The 18,363-nt window shown below is 40.9% G+C and overlaps 1 long non-coding RNA gene across 1 annotated transcript; it reads left to right on the plus strand.

Annotated features, from left to right (window-relative positions):
* Nucleotides 1-2,401: 2,401 nt before the first annotated feature.
* LOC309874290 lies at nucleotides 2,402-18,034 on the plus strand. The gene is made up of 4 exons (XR_014316813.1): nucleotides 2,402-2,505; nucleotides 14,799-14,836; nucleotides 15,665-15,834; nucleotides 16,836-18,034. It is a non-coding gene; the product is annotated as an uncharacterized lncRNA (long non-coding RNA).
* Nucleotides 18,035-18,363: the final 329 nt, after the last annotated feature.

The following is an 18,363-nucleotide window of genomic DNA, read 5'->3' on the forward strand; positions in this document are numbered from 1 at the left end:
CCCAATTGTAGTGTCGGTGCCTCCGTCTTTCAGTTATCTTAGCCTTACTTCCCACATCTTTGCTTTACAAAAGAAATGCACCAAACATAAATGACCCAATACATCAAGCCACTTGGAATCATAGACCCATCAATGTTGGAAAAGCCCTCCAAGATCATCTGGTCCAACCATCACCCTGCCACCAATGTCACCCACTAAACCATGTCCCTAAGCACCATGTCCAACCTTTTCTTGAACCCCCAAGGGATGGTGAATCCACCACCTCCCTGAGCAATCCGTTCTAATGCCTCTAACTGCTCTCTCTGAGAAGAAATGTCTCCTAAACTTAATAAGACCTTGACTTGGTGCACATGGGCATCTCCATTACGATTCTGCACCAGACTCCATGCAGGCACTGCTGTAGAATGAAGATGGATGCTGGAGAGAATCACAGCCTTGCCCAGCAATCCCCACACCATGACAAAAACACTGAGAGTAGCAGCATGGGGGCAACAGTGTACAGAACAGTTTAGCAAATCCTAATACACATAGTGGTGGAGTGATTTGTTTTATTTTGGTTAATTTTTTAACTTTTTATTTGTTTGTTTGCTTGCTGATATGAGCAGCATTATTACAAGGCTAGTTTACAAGTGGTGGCTTAAACGTTTGGTTCATTGTGTTCCAAAGCTTTATCTTTTAAAGATAAAAAAGAATAGCTATATATCTTCTGACCATGTTTGAAGGATTTTTTTTTTTTTTTTTTTAAGTCCGTACAGTACAGAACTTGACTGTGAAAAGAGAAGTTAGGGAAAACAACCTCTGAAAAGGTTTTCTATGGCAGAATTAAGAACAAGAAAAATCTACTTCTACTCAGTTGTTCTTAATGGGGCGCCTGGTGAGTCAGTGTATTTGGAAGTCCTTCTAGGTTACAGCATCTTGTCTACTTTCATGTTTTGATCCTACTTTGATTCAGCTTTCTTTAGATATAAACACTGTAAACTTGAAAGTCAACCTGAGATCAAGCTCTGACGACAGCAGTGTATACATTATGAAAGAATAATGAAGCCATGTGTTACTACACTGTCAGATGTAAGCTGAGGGCTTAGATGGTCATGCTCCTGCTCCTTGTGCAGCCTTGAAGGCTAAAAGAAGGGCAAGACCTCGCAGAACACAAGTCGCAGCTCGGAACTGAGATCTGATAAAAGTACAATGTGGAAAGCAGAATAAAAATCCATTACCGCTACTAAAAGGTTCAGTAAGGAGTTGTAACTCAAGGAACTAGAAACACTATTTCTGGAATGACAAAACCCAAAAAACTCCAATGGGGGGAAGGTTCTTAAAATGAACTAAACGGTTACTTCTTGTCCCGCAAGAATTAGAAGGAAATCAGATCCATTCATTTGGAAGCAGCTACTACTGTAAAGGAGCTTTTTTTTTTTTTTTTTTTTCTTTTTTGAAAACCCAAGTCACACTAATCAATCCCAGATATGGTACAGAAAAAAAAATATGCAAAACTCTTTCCATATGGTTCTCTCTGTAAACAGCAATATTTTTGAAACAACTTTTGTATAAAGAATTCCAGAAAATGAGCAGAGTAGTCTGAAATTAGTTTCTATAATGCACTTCTCAGAATTATTTAAACCATGTGGAAGTACTGGTCTTTTGGTTAAACATGATTCTTGAAACTGATATTGAGTTTTATACCTGAAATGGTTCTTGGTGATTTTCAAACCGTTTTACTTTAGCTTGCTTCACCATTTCTGTCTCTGAGTTACAGACCCTTGGAGCACATTTTTTCTTCAAGACTAACCATAGCTGGAGCAGACAGTGTAAAATTCCCAATTCAGAAATGTCTCAGGAAGTGGAGATTTAACTTCAAAACAAAGTTTTAATGGCCTACAGGGTGCATTTATACACCCTGTTACATAAAGTACTCTAAGAATCTGAGCATCATTCATACTTGTTCAGACAAAATTTGTAGCTGACATTAAACTACAATTGGTCTAAATAAGCTCACCCGATACCAGCACTATTTTTAAGAATGCTTAATAGCCACTGTCACACATCCCATAAAGCCTCAAGTCCTCCCTGATTAGACTTGCAGAAATTTGCATGCATGTTCTGCAGTCAAAGGAAAATATCTATAGGTCAGTTATTCAGCGACCTTAAGTCACAGTTGCAAAATGCTTTGAGGTTTGAGTCCTTCCTGCTTCAGGAATTAAATTCTTTTGTGAATTCATAAATAACTAAGGTACCCAGGAGGTTTATGCAATATTTACCTTATTTAAATAGACCAGAAGGTACAATTTGTTTCAAGCCTTCCTATTTTGCCTGTGCTCAAAGTCCAACAGCAGACAGCTCTGCCTCCCTCACCCTTGTGTGCACAGTTCAGAAGGGCACTGTGTCAAACAACCTCCCAAAGCAGGCTGTCTGGACCAGGTGGGCCAGCTAGCTGGGTCTGCTCTTCGGCTCTGGATGCGCTCTGTAGATTGAAAGATCAGAGACTCTTTCATACTGCTATTTCAGGTAGGCCATTGCTGTAATTGCCATCAGGGAAATGTCATAATCTCAAGTGGGAGAGGATATAAATAATCTTGAATGGTTTGTGAAGTATCCAGGAGTCGATTTGTCTATTAAGACATGAACTGTGCTGTGAGCCACACGTAAGCAAAACTTGTTCAGTTGCTCATGAATTGCTAAGGATTTTTCTCTCTCTTAAAGGTGATACCATCACTAAGAATAGGCCATATTATCACTTTTTATATCATGCTGTAAAAAAACTAATCTACTTATATCAAAGGGCAGACACTTTACTGTGCAACCTGCCTCAATTCAAATTCAAAAGCTCAAGATCCAAATACAGTCTGAGGCCTATAAGTGACAATGTTTAAGGTTTACCACATTTCAAAAAAACTTTTTTACCATCTTCCTTCTGTGTGTCTTCTTATACAGAGATATTCCTAAAGTTACTGTTCAGATGTAAGGTGTATAGGATGTAAGGGTTACTGGTTTTCCTGTGCCACCACTGGGATCAGACAAGACAATCCAGACACTACTCTGCCTTCTGAGAGACTGTGAGGTGCACTACTAGACATGCAGGAAATTATTATGTTTTGGCACCAGGGAAGACCAGAGATGGCATCAGCCTGCACAAACAGCCTCTCAAGTGCAGCTGAGTGTTTGAGGGGCTCATACCCAACCTGTCAGGGCTGCATTCAGGTACAGAGACTACAGGCAGTAGGAAAGACTTGGGAAGATCCCAGGAAGATCTGGGAGAAGTGCAGCAGCCTCACAAAGCACAGCCAAGGAAGCACGGAAATAACCAGCAGCAAATTGCCACAGACTGCACTAACTCAGGATCACAGGAAAGGAACAAGAAGGAGATGAAGATATGAGAAGGTTCTTACACAATCTCTGCTCTGAAAGAAAATTCAAAGTCACAATGAATACAAAAAGACTCAAGTTCAAAGTCACAATGAATACAAAAAGGCTCAAAACCAGGCTGAATCTCAATGGGCATGTTTTGCAGGGTCACAAGCCTGTCCCTTGCACCTCTACCAGACACTGGGCCAACTCGTGCAGCTCTTCTTGCCCCTTTCCAGTCAAGTGACCAAAACTGAGTACTGTTTTCTGCTATTGCTGTGCTAAGAAGCACAGCAGACAGAAAGGAAAAACATTCTCAGTTGCAAAATTCCCTCCTTAGTCATAGGTATGAGAAAATGCTTCACTGCAGACAGGAAAAGTGAACACCCATTCTCCTCCCTTTCACCCCCTCCTGGGATACTGGGTTCAGTAAATGGAAATACCAGGGGAGTGTCTTCTTAGAATTTAAATGGCATGCTGTTACAGGGAATTGAAAAAAAAAAGAACAAGATTTCACACATTTTCTCACTGTCTGCATTGTTTTCACTTTTGGTTGCAACATGTATGCTCTTCATAGCTCTAAGGAGATATGCAGTATACCCAGTACCTCAAAGCCCTAATTATTGACACACTGTGCTCCCAGTATCTCCGTCTTGGTACATAAAACCCAAGTAGCAGGCCAAATTCTTCCCTTGCTCACACTGGTACAACTGTTCCTGTCTTAAAAGTCAGTGGGAGCCATGTTCAATTTGCTCTGCCTTCATGTAAAGTTTTATGTCTTTTTTAAGCACACATTTTATTACTAGGTCTCTTATTTCCATCTGCTCACACCGACTCACACAAAAAGTCTCTCTTTAGGGCATTCTATAAACAAACTAACGAGATGAATGCAAATTTTACAGCAGCCGCTCCTTCTGCCACAGCCTTCTCGGTGCAAAGGCCTGTATGCACAGAAGCGATAGGCAAAGCTGTGCTGCTTCCGAGATGGAGCTGCGGAATTTGTTGATTTAGAAAACACTCAGGTTTCTTCTGAGAGAAGCACAATGAAAATGATGCTTATTATTTCAACTATACTCACAAATACATGCTTTTCTAATTAAAATCTTAGTGACGAGAGGTAGCCCTCTGATGGTACCATGCATCTTTCTGTAGCAGCTCCTCAGGGACAGCCCTACCTGTGTTACTGAGCCAGGTACTGGCAGTTTCTGATCCACACTACCCAGCTTTTCCAACCACTTACAGAGCTCCTCTCTCGCAAGGCCTGTGACTCCCCTCATTTCCACACCACCTTGAATTCTGCTGAGGTCTCCTTTGCAGGGAGTGCAGAGGAATGAATGGACCACAGGTGGCCAGCAATGAAGTTCCAGAAATTGCTGGTCACCAGACTCTCAGCAGAGGTAAAAAGCTGCAAGCAGGGAAGGTAGTGTTTAGGAGGATTCACCTGAGGTGCAGTATGCTCTCACTTGCTCTTGGCTTGTGACATCCACATGTTGCCACTCGTTAAGAGAAGCAGCCACCGGCACTAATGAGGTGCCCTCAGTAATCCACAATTCCCTTTCTTCAGCACAACAATACCCTTTGACCTAAAGGTTCCTTGTTTGGCAGAATGTTTAAGGTATAAGCAAACAGATCATTTTCACTTTTTTTTTTTTTTTTTTTTTTTTATATATTGCTAATCTGAACAGCATAAAAAAGCAAGTAGTAAACAGGTAACTAATTACATTCTTCCTTGGAAGAACAATGGCAACAGCATGACCTTTTTATGAGGCATGTGCTTTTAAACTGATGACTCCACTTTCTGATTTTTTACTTGCCCTTCCTTCTTCGGCTTTTAAGACAGAATTGAAGAAATGCTGGAATTAATTATCTCCACAGCAATATTCATCAAAGCACTCCTGCTTCTATGGAAGCCGGAGATGAAAAGTTACTAGGCAAATCTAAAGGAAAAGTGCACCCATTGGATTCTTGCAAGCAGGCTAAATGTTCACAGGATAAAATGAATAAAACTGGAACGTTTCTTTCAAAAAGTATTTTCTCTCAGCTGATGTCTCTGAGTGGTGCTAGCATTACCTATCTTGATGATGAACATATTTTAAAGAGCATTTTTCCACTAACAAATAGACATTCTGAGAGGTAACCATATGTTTAAGTGCTCCACAGAGTCATGGTCTGAAAGAGGAAAGGGTCTTATGGAAAACATGCCAAGACAAAATCCTGGCCCACAGAAGTCAATAAGAATTTTGCTTTTGATTTTAATGAAGCCAGGATTTCACTCAAGAGAACTGCAGAAGGGTCAACCTATTCAGAGAAAAAAAAAGTATCCAGATGTCTCACAGTATTATGGGCTCTAAATCACAAAGTGCTGTAGCATTGTGAAACATTTTTTTTTTTTCACTCTCTTTACTGCAAGAAATAGAATGCCTTATTTTTAACCAAAAATAATTCTTACCAATAAAACAAATATAAAAGGATGTATGTCAGAAACACAGGTCTATTGCATTGTGAGATGTACTAATGCCTTTTTTTGTCTCACAGCTTAATCCTTCTGCAGAGAGTTAGATTTCTCATTTTTTCTGTTGACAGTCACATTTATTTCTACTGTATGGATTTATAGCAGAGTAAAAAAGAGAACAATGAACCTCTGGACTGATAAAGCAGGTGGTTTTTGTTGTTGTTGTTTTGTTGATTTTCATTTTTAAATGGGAAGGTAATAGAAGATTAATTGGCTCTCATAGGTATGCATGTCTGCAAGGGCAGTCAGAGATATGAAGAGCCATTTTCACTCAGCTGTCTTAAGAAGCTAATGTACACACTTCTTCAGTTAGGACAACATTATATACCCATTTCAGAAGCCAGGGGAATTTTAATCAGCATGTTATTATAATTTAAGTGCATTTGGTCTCTTTTTCTCCCCCCAAACCCTTCTAGACAGTGCTTTTCTGTTGTATTCAAACTGGATCCTGTTGGGATGCTGACATTCTGCCGTATCTTTGCTCAGAAGTACTCACGAGGAGAACATACCTCCTGCCAAAGCTCTCACCAGTTGTAAAGCAAACAAACAAAAAAAAAGTGTCCTCAGAATGTTCCATCATATGCAAAACAAGACAAATTTACAGTCGAGGAAACTGCACGTTTCATGTGGCTTGCATTTCAGTTAGCGTCTCCTGGCGCCTTGTGCCTGATAGGAATATGTATGGAAAGAGCAAGCAGTGACCTCTCCACTACCACGAAGCTTTGCGCTTGAGCAATCCGGCACTGCAAGCCCTGGCTCTTTGACTCGCTTGGTCTCGAGCTTCTGTCTGACAGTGCAATCTGTCATTGTCAGCCCACAAGGGCAGGCTGACAACAAACCATGTAGTAAGTAATAAAGTCGCAAATACTTCTACATCCTTTTCCCCTGTAATTGGAAACCTTTGAGCTCAAAACTCATCTCATTTACATCAGCATAAATTCTGATTAACGCCACCAAACACAATGTAATTCCCAGTAATTATTTTAAGGAAAATGAAATCAAATTCCAGCAAAATGAATCCTAAAAGCCAGAGGACACTAAATATAGTCATAATCACTTCATTTAGTGAGCCAAAAAGCAAGTGAGCAGCAGCGCTAACTGACCCCTAAGCGTACATTCTAATCACCACTAAATGACAGAATATTGTTATTATTTTGTGAGTGTTGCAAGGAACTATTAACAATTACCAATTTGGAATCAATTGAGTGTAATTATTGTGTAATCACCAGAAATAAGTGGTCTTTGCTAGGTGTTGGTTATGTAATTACAGATTAATAACAAGAGTGCCTATGCCGTGACACAAAGCAACGTGCCAGAGATCTGTTCTTGAAGAAGCTTGCTAAGGAGCTGAGAAGATACCTACTGACATACCAAAGGATGTGGCTGTATAATTCAGTCTCTACAGCGTCATAGAGTCACTGAATCACTGAATGGTTTGGGTTGGAAGGGACCTTAGATCATCTCATTCCAACCCCCCACCATGGGCAGGGACACCTCCCACCAGACCAGGTTGCCCAAAGCCCCATCCAGCCTGGCCTTGAGCACCTCCAGGGATGGGGCATCCACAGCTTCCCTGCGGATGTGCCAGTGCCTCACCACCCTCAGAGTAAATAATTTCTTCCTCATCTAAATCTTCCATATTTTAGTTTAAAACCATTACTATAACCTTGTCCTGTCACTGCACTCCCTGACACGGAGTCCCTCCCCAGCTTTCCTGTAGGCCCCCTTAAAGGCACTGGAAGGCCACTGTAAGGTCTCCACAGAGCCTTCTCTTCTCCAGGCTGAACAACCCCAACTCCCTCAGCCTGTAGGAGAGGTCTCTTCACAGGAGAGGTCCTCCAGCCCTCTGATCATCCTAATGGCCCTGCTCTGGACTCGCTCTAACAGGTCCATGTCCTTTTTGTGCTGGGGACCCCAGAGCTGGATGTAACACTCCAGTATCCATGGAAAATACTTCAAAGGGACATAAGGGACATTTTATTAATTTATTTAACTGGGGAAGTAATTTAGTTCCTCAGTACAAAAGCAACACTGAAAAGAAAAAAAAATAAAAAAATTGAAACAGGCTTCCCTTTTTTATTGGCCTGTCCCAGTTGTAATACCAACCTCCACCTTCCAGGGGGCAAACATGAGAAGATGTCAGGTGCATTCCAGCACCGAGCTGTAGCAAGCACAACAACACGGTGCTGCTTGAGTTGGGCTGGTCCCAGCTCTGAGGGGGCTGAAGAAAGTCTGAAAGAAAAAGCCTCTATGCAGCATATGCAGCAGTGTTACTCTCTGTCCTGGGGAAAACCAGTACCTCAGAGGGTTTTTTGGCTTCTTTCCTCCCTCCCTCCCTCCCAGAAAAACAACTAGCTGTCATCTATCCAGAAAAAAAAAAAAAAAAAAAAAAAAAAAAGGGAAACCTGGAGAAAAGCTACAAGTTCTTATCCACATACAATGTACAGATCTTCCTCTCAGCAAAACAAGTCCCTAGAGCATTTGAACATGAGACTCTCCTAGCCACATGCAGTAGCAGGGGCGCTTGCTCTGTTCCTCAAGGCATCTTTGCATCAAGCAACCTGTCATGGGAGAGAGGGAGCTGAACCCTTATTCCTGTTTCAGGTTTGGTTCGAATGCACAGACTCTGTGGTTTCAGGCCCTGACTCTTCTCTTCCCTGAGGTGGAATTTCAGTTCTAGGGCAAGAGACATAAAAACTAAACACACACAACTGACATGGTTTACCTACCTCTGCTTCCTTTGCTCTTAATTCCAAGAGGAAAGCCATGCAGGGATCTCCAGCCAGCCTGTTGAAGACTTAGTAGATTTAGGGGTCCAATAAATAAATAAATAAATACAATCAAACCATGCTTTGTGGGTTCCTGCTCCTATTATCTAAGGTTTTGGCAAGATCCTTTCACACTAAATGGACAAGTTACTCTGCCTAAGTCTCTGTTCCGCCCTCAATCTTCTGCCCTTCTCATGGTAGTCCCTCTCAAACTGGGTACACAAAGGTAGAGGCATCCAAAATAAAACAAAGCCCTAATTATTCCCCTAATTTTTAAACGAGGTTAGTAATTAGTTCACAGTCTGTTGCAACGAGCTCCTGTGTGGCTTGTGTAACAAATGAGGTCCCTTCAATTAGATGGCCATTGCCAGCAGTGGCTCAAATGCCAGTTTTAAATGATTTTTGTTCCAAACACATCCCTAGCATTACTTTATCCACAGAGCTTGTCTTGTGCTTTCAGGATCCAGGGAAAATAAGTGTTTGCTGTATGTGGTTGGTACACCGAGAAGCAAGGACTAGATTTTTTTTTCTTCTACGTCCTTAGGTGCCTGACTTCCATTTCAATCAATGGAAACTTTTAGAAACCTGCCCCCAAGTGACCTGGAGCTTGTGTGCTCCGTGTCTGCTCTACTGCTTCAGGCACGTGCCTAGCCAGTTGGTATACCAACTGCTACGAGAAGCCTCACAAACAGCACAGTACTGAGTCACCAATAAAGCAAGAACAGTTTGTCAAATCCCATCAGTGGTCTGAGGAAGAATAAATGTCACAGTCATTAATACCGTCTCTGGAAGCACTTTCTTCTTCTGGATTTCCCAGATTAGTGCTGTTGGAAGTGCACTGCACAGTAATAAATGTCGAGTATTTATGCTTAGTATTAAACATAATCCAAAGCATAAGAGTTGATGTGAGATCTAAAGAGAACATGGAGCTGTAAGCACGGTGATTTGTGTACCAGTACTAGTGAATGAGATCTGCCTGGGAAGAGAGGACGAGCACTGCTCCAGATCTCACAGCAGTGCCACCATGACGTGTATTCTAGTGCCCATATCCTCAGCTCAGTATCCAGAGACACAATAGCTCTGCATGGAAGTCTTTCATAAATCTGAACAAGCAGTAGGCTGGGAATGCAGCAAAAAGATTTAGAAATTAGATACTTAAAAAAAAAATCTTGTGGAAAAACCTTGCATATTAAGTAAAAAGGAAACACTAGGCTTCATCCCAATTTGAATAATTTGACAAGGACTTTAATGTCAGTATTTTAGTCACATTGGCATGTTTTCTGCTTAACATTTTCATATCTGCAACTTACCATATTCCACATGGGAAAATTAATGCTGTGCTCTGTACAGGTCTTACAACAAAATTACTTTCTCTGACTCGACTTTACTAATTTAAATCAATGGCAAAATTTCTTCTCACTTTGATGTGAGCAGAACCCAAACTAAACTACATTGCCTATCTCTGAAAAACAATTAGATATCATTTTATAAAGATACCATTGACTGTTCGTCTACTGCACCTCATAAGTATCTGCTTTCTGGAAATGATAAATAAAACTATTTAAACTAGAGCTACTGTAAGGAATTTATATATATAACAGGTTCAGACTAGATTTTGGACCCAAAACTCAGTTAAGGTTAAAGCTCTCAAATACAACCTGGAATATAAACAGCACAACTGAGCCCTGACCTAGCAGTCCTACTCTGCTGCTCTCAACCTTCTAAAATGTTCAAGTAAAGCCAGTAGAAAAAAGGTGGAAACAGTAAAACCAGAACTATTCCACTAGTCTGCGATAATACCACAATAACCCTCAATAGGACTGCTGAACAATGTGAATTTACTTTTTTTTCTTCCACTTTTTGATAACACAATCTAGACGAATAGAGACACTCATTAATTCCAAACACTAGTTTAACAATTATTGGGGAAGGAGATTTCTTGTTTCACTTCACTCTCACAACAATCCAACATTTCCTTTACTACTGTGAAGTGGCAGAACAGCAGCTGAAGGTAAAAGTAACCTATAAAAATTATTATTTTTTTTAATTGTAATGAGGATTGGTAAGATTTTTTTTTGACTTTACTATACCAGCCAGTGGGCAGGAAGCAATTAAGAGGTTTTCAAGCTCTGCTGTGTGGTCTTTCAAAAAAAGATCTCCAGGCAAAGATCTCTGCATAGAGATTGCATATCCATAACACTTACCATTAAAGTTACTGGGGGGACAGGCAGGAGAAAGCAATTCCCTCAGCACTCAAACCAAGCAAAAACCTTGGAGAAGGAAGAAAAAGTCCTCCTTAGTTACCATTGCAGTGTGGTTTTATTGTTAGGTTTTGATGAGGGGGAAGACAAATTGAAAAAACAAACAAACCAACCAAAAAAACCCCACACAAATCCACACCCCAAAATAACAAAAAAACCTTTATTATTGGCTTTGAAAAAGGCTGAAATGTTGAATTTTAAAACTGTTTTGTTTCCATTTCAAGCCAGGAGAGTCATATTTGAACACAAAAGTGCAGCGTGCAGACTTTGAGAATCCCCAGGCAGGAAAAGGGGTTCCTTCCCAGCAGTCAGGGAAAGACTCAGGAACACACAGGTGAGCACTGGGGCCTGACAAGTGATGGGCCAGCCCTCTTTAAGCAAAACTAAAAGCTTAATGCCTGTTTTCCTCAAAATAAAACGCCCCTGGCCTTTGTCCTTACAAACGATCCTGAAAAACCCACCAAAATCAGTCATCAAGGTTTTTAAGTTTTCCCAAAAGTTTGCTGACACTGCACCCAACCTCTAATCTGTGGTTTTTACAGAAACTCTGACCACAATACGTCATTTCCCATGTCACGACTTGCTGATTTCCTGGTTAATTATTTGAGCCAGTGGTAGGGGCCGAGAAGGGGAATCATGGAAGAAAAAGAGGAAAACAGCCATAAGTGCTTAGAAAAAAAAAAAAGAACAACTCTTTTGTCTTCTCTTGATCTGTCAACCTGTTGAAATAAAAACTTTCAACAAGATCATTCCTCTGCTGGCAAAGGCCTGGCTGTATTCAGAGCTCTGCCTTTGTGTTCAATTCCCAGCAGTCGCATCCTATTTCTCCACAACCGGTGGAAGATCCCACCTTACTGACAGAGCTCTGTCTGTACCTAGGAAGGTAATCATCTTTGTGAAACGCATCTTTATAAAAAAGCCAAAAAGTGAGGAGAGAGGACTGTTGATTTTTCTCTCACCAACTCCCCAGACTCAGCATAAAGTCTGGTATGTTTCTATAAACCATTGTTCCATAGGTACATTCAGTGGGCCCAAAAGTCATCTCCATTCAAAGGTGCTCACACACAAAGGGGAAAATCCTGAGCAAAAGCAGGTCAGAGACACTGTCGAGGGCCTCTACTCCTTCCAGAGGCTTGGTACATCCATCAGACAACCTTTGAAGAGGCTGCTTCCAGTGCTGCCAAGGAACTGCCTGGCCAGAGCAGCAGGCACATCTGGAGAAACCAGTCACGGGTGCCTTGGAACAGGAGCTGGCATCGCCCCGCCAGATAACATCTGAGATGCAGTAAAGCAGCCAGCATAGGTTAAAAGCTTCCGAGGATGCTGCCAGGAGAAATGTGTTGTTCATCTGATACCCACAAACAGCCCTATGATGCATATATGTTTTCACCACTGCATGAAAGCTGTTTTCATCAAAGAGAGCCTACAAAGGACATACATTAAAATAATAAGGCTGGCTTAGCATCATTTTTCACAGAACCCGATTAATCGATCGTGATGAAAGGCACTGAAGTGTGCTGCTGACAATGTTAAAACAAAAAGTGACAGAGGTCACCCTCCACCTCACTCTTTTCCCCTCGTACTCTTTCTGTTATGCCTGTGCAAAGATGGTTACAGAACTGCAGGCTTTGCACTGTGGATGCATTTTGTGTCCCACCTTCCCAGCTGAGGACACGTCTGACCAGGCTACTTGGCTGGAAGCCCTCGTATAGAGAACTTTATTGCTGAGGTTGATGCATGAGGTAGAGACAACAGTTTTACTGTCCAACTTTAGCACTGAGTTCACCGCATGAGCAGGTAGAAAAAATACCATTCGAAGACCAAGTTGAGTAAGAGCTAGGATCATTGCCAAATAATAAACACCCATCCCTGTAATGCCATAATAAATAAACAGGCTTGAGTTCTTTCCGTGAAGACAAATACTAATTTCCTCCAACTGTTTATAGCTGGAGCTTGTTGACCCACGGGCTATCACAGCATATTTTGGAGATCTTCCATGAAAAATTTTTTCCACAATTCATCAGGTCAGCACCCTGTCTCATAAGTAAGAGACAGTTTAATTGTCAAGGCAAATTATTGTATGCTTGGCATTTCAGGTTTATATTTGGCACTGGGCTCAGAACAAGATGCAAGGCCTCCACTTCCAAAACTTTCTTGGGTGTGGATTGAGTTATGCTTCATGTGTGGTTCCTTAGAAGCTTCTAAACACATGCCTCAGTTATCATCAGAAAAATCAAGATAGCTGTCAATGTGAAATGAAAGAATTTCTACTTCAGATCCAGTCTGCACTTCAGTAACAGCACAAATGCATTTCTGTAGCTCACTGGACTTGAGAACTCTTTGGAACTTAAATATTAGCCCTTCTAGCCCCCAGAGTAGTTAGCGTCTAAGCTGACCAGACACTTACAGGAAAGGTAGGAATGCTTCTTCCTTTAGCTCAAACACACATGCTGAAGTACGTCAGAGGACCATTCTTTCTCTCACCTCTACCCAGACCTGGATGACAGTGCAAAAAAGTACCTGGTAGGCATGCTCTGTCAATCTCTATCATTCACTGCATCTTCCAGGGGCTCCCTTTGACCTTTCTCTTCTACTAGCCAACACCATCATCTCAGGATACAGCCGATCCACACAACACAACTGACTGCTCCAGTGCCCTCTTCCAGTCCTCCTGCCCTGAGGAACCAAAGAGCCAGCTCACCCAGCCGTGGCTCTAGGCTCAACGCTGGATGAGCCATGCATGCCAGCCATCAAACTGCATCAAACCGAAGTAGAGTCTAACAGCCCTGCAGCTAGCATTCAAATATTTCCATCTCTGACTGTCCCTTATAAATAATTCATCAGTTCCTTATATAGCGCATTGTGCAGCAATTATCCCCTACTCTAAACTTTCTGAGAGATTACTTCACCTGGGTGCTGAGGCAGGTCCCAGGCATTAGGAATTCCACGAGACCGATTCACATTGTTTCCTTTTAGTCTTTCTTTAGTTCTTAGTCTTTCCCAATCTACACAATTCTCCTGGTGCCTTGGATAGACCTTTAAAAACCCTTCACTAAAACAGAGACAACCAACTTGTTCATTCAGCATCTAATTTCTCATGTCGTACTTCAAACATATTGAGTTGCACAGCACCACAAATTAGCCTTCTCTCGTCTTCTTTAAGGTCTTCATAGCATTGTGCTGCCTAAAACCCTGTCACAGAAATACTAAAGGAAGTGTGTCTGGAAAGCTGCATTATGCTGCTCTCCTACAGTACACCCTGGTGTTCAGGATATTGAAGAAATATCTAAACGCAGGTGAATAAATCCTCACAACCAAATCACAAAGCAAGTTAGAAAAGGAAACAGATGCACAGAAAAGCAAACAGGCATGCCCTGGGTTGTGCAGGGAGGCTAAGCATTATTCTAACAGTAAGTCTGTCTTCTGCTTCTCCTGTATGTGGAAAAATCCTGAGAAAAAAGCTACTAAAAATGTCAGAAAATTCAAATACTGTTCAAGGGAAAATATTCAGAAAAAAAAGTAGCAATCAAAGCCAAACATTCCTCTGTGCACTTATGAACTCAGATACTGTAAATCATCAAGAAATATCATTAAGGTCATTTTTGCATCTTTGACTCTCTTCCTGTCCTACTAATGCTCAGTTCTTCTGTTCGTCATAGTTAGATATTTCAAATATTGTGTGTATAACCTGGAAACACTACCAGCAATACTTTTCCCAGGAAGTTAAAAAGCTAGCCCACACTCTATAGCTGCCTTAAATGCACTAAAGCTATTTTGTCAGCATAAATTTCTCAATGATTTATACTCTAGAAAAATGCTTATGATTTTGGCTTTTGAGAATGTATGTCAATGGCAAGCGAGCATGAGACTTTATATCCCCTTTCTGTTTGCTCTAATGCTTAATTCCTTTTCTAGGACCATGTGGAATTCATCAGCACCGTGGAGCCCTTGAGGTATGCAGAAACCATGTTATTAATGCTATTAGTGCTAATTAATTCTGCCAACAAGGCCTCTGCAACTAGTCAAGACATTAGTCTTTGCCAAAACCAAAAGATTAAATACATTTCAAGCTCTAGGACAGCCATTCTGCAGTTATAATGAGCCAAAAAGAGGGCTAGGGAAACACTGAAAAAATGAGGTAATTTTTGAACCTTCATACAACATAAATGCTTTGTCTAATTTGCTTCAAATTTGCTATGAATTTGCAGATGGGTTCATTTCAGTTCATATGTCTCTGCAGAGGGTTAGCTAGCTACATAATGACTAGTTGCTGTGAGCAAACAATGACAAAATTCATACCTTCATGATATAAATTATTCTTTAGTTTTGAACATACTACAACATGTTACAGTAAAATATCAGTTTTCTAAAGATATGGGTTTCTAATAAATCATTATATAGAAATTTGTATAGTGTTACATGTACAATGTACATACTGTGAACATATTAGATGAGAACATACATAAAATAAAGCATTCAGTTACAAGTACAGTCATTGTTTTTTGTACAGCACTCACGCTCCTCTGAGACAAGAAACAGTAGAAATGATTTATGTTTGCATTTCCACACCTTTGCAGCAGATTATACTTGCAGTTTGAAGAGGTGACTTTTCACTGCACTTCGCCACCTTTCCAAGCTGTTCTCCCCCATCCACCAGGCCCAAGGCTCTCTGTTATCATGAGTGGCTGACACAGTTCTCATCTTAAGTATCCTGACAAGCAGCTTTAAATATTCAGTTAAGCAATTCTTCAAATATTCAATTAATTCAATTCTTCTGCTAGAAATAGGCAGCTGCACCAAAGGAGACGAGCACATTATCTCAGAACTTCTTACAGCACCTGCAAGCTCACCTCTGCATACAAAGAGAAACAAAGAAAAGATGTGCTCCAGCTGGGTTCATATTTAGGTTTAATATTCCAGTTCTTCATAAGCCTGAATTATAGTGAACATGGTAAGTAAACAGAAAATGGATCATCCTTCTTTCCCAACAACTCCAAGTTAGGTTGGAAGAAGTGATGGAGACAAGATGGTGAGGCAGTGAAACACAGAATTTCCATCCTACAGACAAACTCCCTAAGATTCTCCTGTTCATTGCTGGTCACAACATTGCCAAACTAGCCTTTGGCATATGACTATTATGTTAAGGCACATCCTGGCCATGAAGACATGTAACTATACTAATGTACAACCCTTGTTCACGTGCAGTCCAGGTCACACACACTTTCCAAACAGTTCATCTCCTTTACTTTACCAGCTTCATGTTACTGCTTTGCTTAAATGAAGGAATGCCAGTATAAATGCATCTGAACTGAGCTGTGCTGGCCTGAACACTCTGTTACAAAAAATGTTCAATTTTATCATCAGGCTGTTAATGTGTGGCTCTTCCTGGAGACCGCTTCAAGCTCCCCATAAATCTGTGAGTTATACTTACAGCAATATACTAAGGGAACATTGGTCCCTCTCAGTTCAAGGTCTCTTGCTGTAAAGAGTTGGCTAATCTAGGAAACACCTTGGAAAATTCAAACTTCTCATGATCCAGCCACTGCTTTTATTTCTAGCCCAGTTTACTACCGCAAAAAAGGACCTCATAAGTCTTCCTTTTAAGTGCTATAAATACAAGCTATGGACAACACTGTTTTCAGCACATCTGAAAATGCTACCTGGACTTAAACACAGCTATTCTTCTATCTGTCCCAAAGTAGGCAGGGGTACAGAGATACCTCCTTGCTCTGAGACAGATCGGCTATGCAGTGAGTGCAATGTGGAGATACTGGCTTACCTAGGATGCTTTATAAAGACAGCACTGTACTCAAGATAACAAGCTAGGCTTTTTAAGCAAGACAAAGGCATGTGCTTTTATGCCACCATCTGATGCAGCTATTCTGTCTAGGCTCCCAAGCTTGGGCTAACTCATGCAGGTCAGTCATCTCTTTTCTGTATTTCACTGCCTAGAACTGATACGTGCCCTTGGAAATCACTAATGCTGTGATATGATTTGGAGGAAAGGCAAGAAGGTTTTTCCCTCTGTTTGAGCATCGTGTACGCTTAGAAGCAGTAGACTGCCCTGAAAGGAAGGTAAGATGGCTCCTTCCCTTGGGAAGCAGACAAAAAATAGAGAAAACTGCAGACTTCAGGGTGACTTGGGAAGACAGAGCTGCAGCAGCAAAATTTGACCCTGCAGTTACAAAGAAGACTGCTGGGAAAAGCAGGAAGCAGAAGAAGGGGAAAGAACTTCCTATGGGTAAGAAGGGACGTGGCATAATTTGAAGCACCTCTAAAAAGTCACTGAATTGACTGAAATCAACTGGAAGCCAAGACCTGATTGCAAGACCACAGTGGGCAGGTGGAAAAGGTTATTTAGAAATCTTCTTTCTCATTTTGATGTTGACTTAGTTACTCTTAGTTATGTCCTAAAAAGTTTTAAGTTCTTCCTAAAATGCATTTTCTAATTAAATCTGGTTTCTCTTTTTTTTTTTTTTTTTAATTGTCTTTGTTGAGCTTACCTTAACAAGAAGGTACAGGCATTTCCACCTCAAAGCTCTGGATGATATTTACACATGCAGACTCCCCTCACAAAGTGAAACTGTAATGTCGAGGAAAAGTAGAATGAATTTACCACAGCTAGAATCTGATCAGGACTTTGGAAGCTTATGCAATCTTGAAAGTGACATCAAAGCAGGACCAGACAGAATTTAGGTTCATATCATGCTCACGGCAGATCATCTTCACCCAGCTCACTTACTCAGTAACAGTTGCCTACTAGCTATTGAGATTGCCACCAACAATCAACAAAAAGCCATCCAGTAAACACCACAATCAATTTAAAAACACGGAATGACATAAAATCTCTGAAATTCTGGGTGTTCCACCGTCAGACCCTACACTTTCCATCCATCCTGTAACGCGCTGTCACAAAACCACTTGTAAGGGGAAAACGGGGAATGACATACTCAGGCAAGCAACTAACTCAACCAATTCACGGTCTGGCCTGTGACATCAATCTCTGCCGGTGCGTCGGAGGACTGGGTCTTTGGACTAGATCAAATTCCTGTGCCTCTGGCTTGCTATAATCTATGCTACACAATGAAGCAGAAAATCCTTTCTTCTCAGCTTATGCCCCGAAGAGAAAGACTTGCCACAACCCTTATAATTCTTTGGTCTAACTAATAAAGCTTCAAGTGCTACGACTGCTTATACAAATGCCTAATCCTTTTTTTTTTTTTTCATTTTTCTTTTTTTTTGAATCTTGCTAACTATTTGCCTCAGTAACATCCTGTGACAGAAAATCCCATGAGTTGATTACATGCTACATCAAAGAGTATTTATTTTTAATGCATTTTGAAATTGGTGGGTTTTGTTTGTTGTTTTGTTTTTTAACATTTGCCAGCTTTCTAGTCTTGCTTAGCTCTTCATTCTGTACCTTCCCAGGCATGTATTTTCCTCTTCCCTCTCCAAGTACATTATACAGAGACCAGGGGAT

This window comes from Aythya marila (assembly GCF_965140915.1).
Source record: "Aythya marila genome assembly, chromosome: 2".
NCBI lineage: Eukaryota > Metazoa > Chordata > Aves > Anseriformes > Anatidae > Aythya > Aythya marila.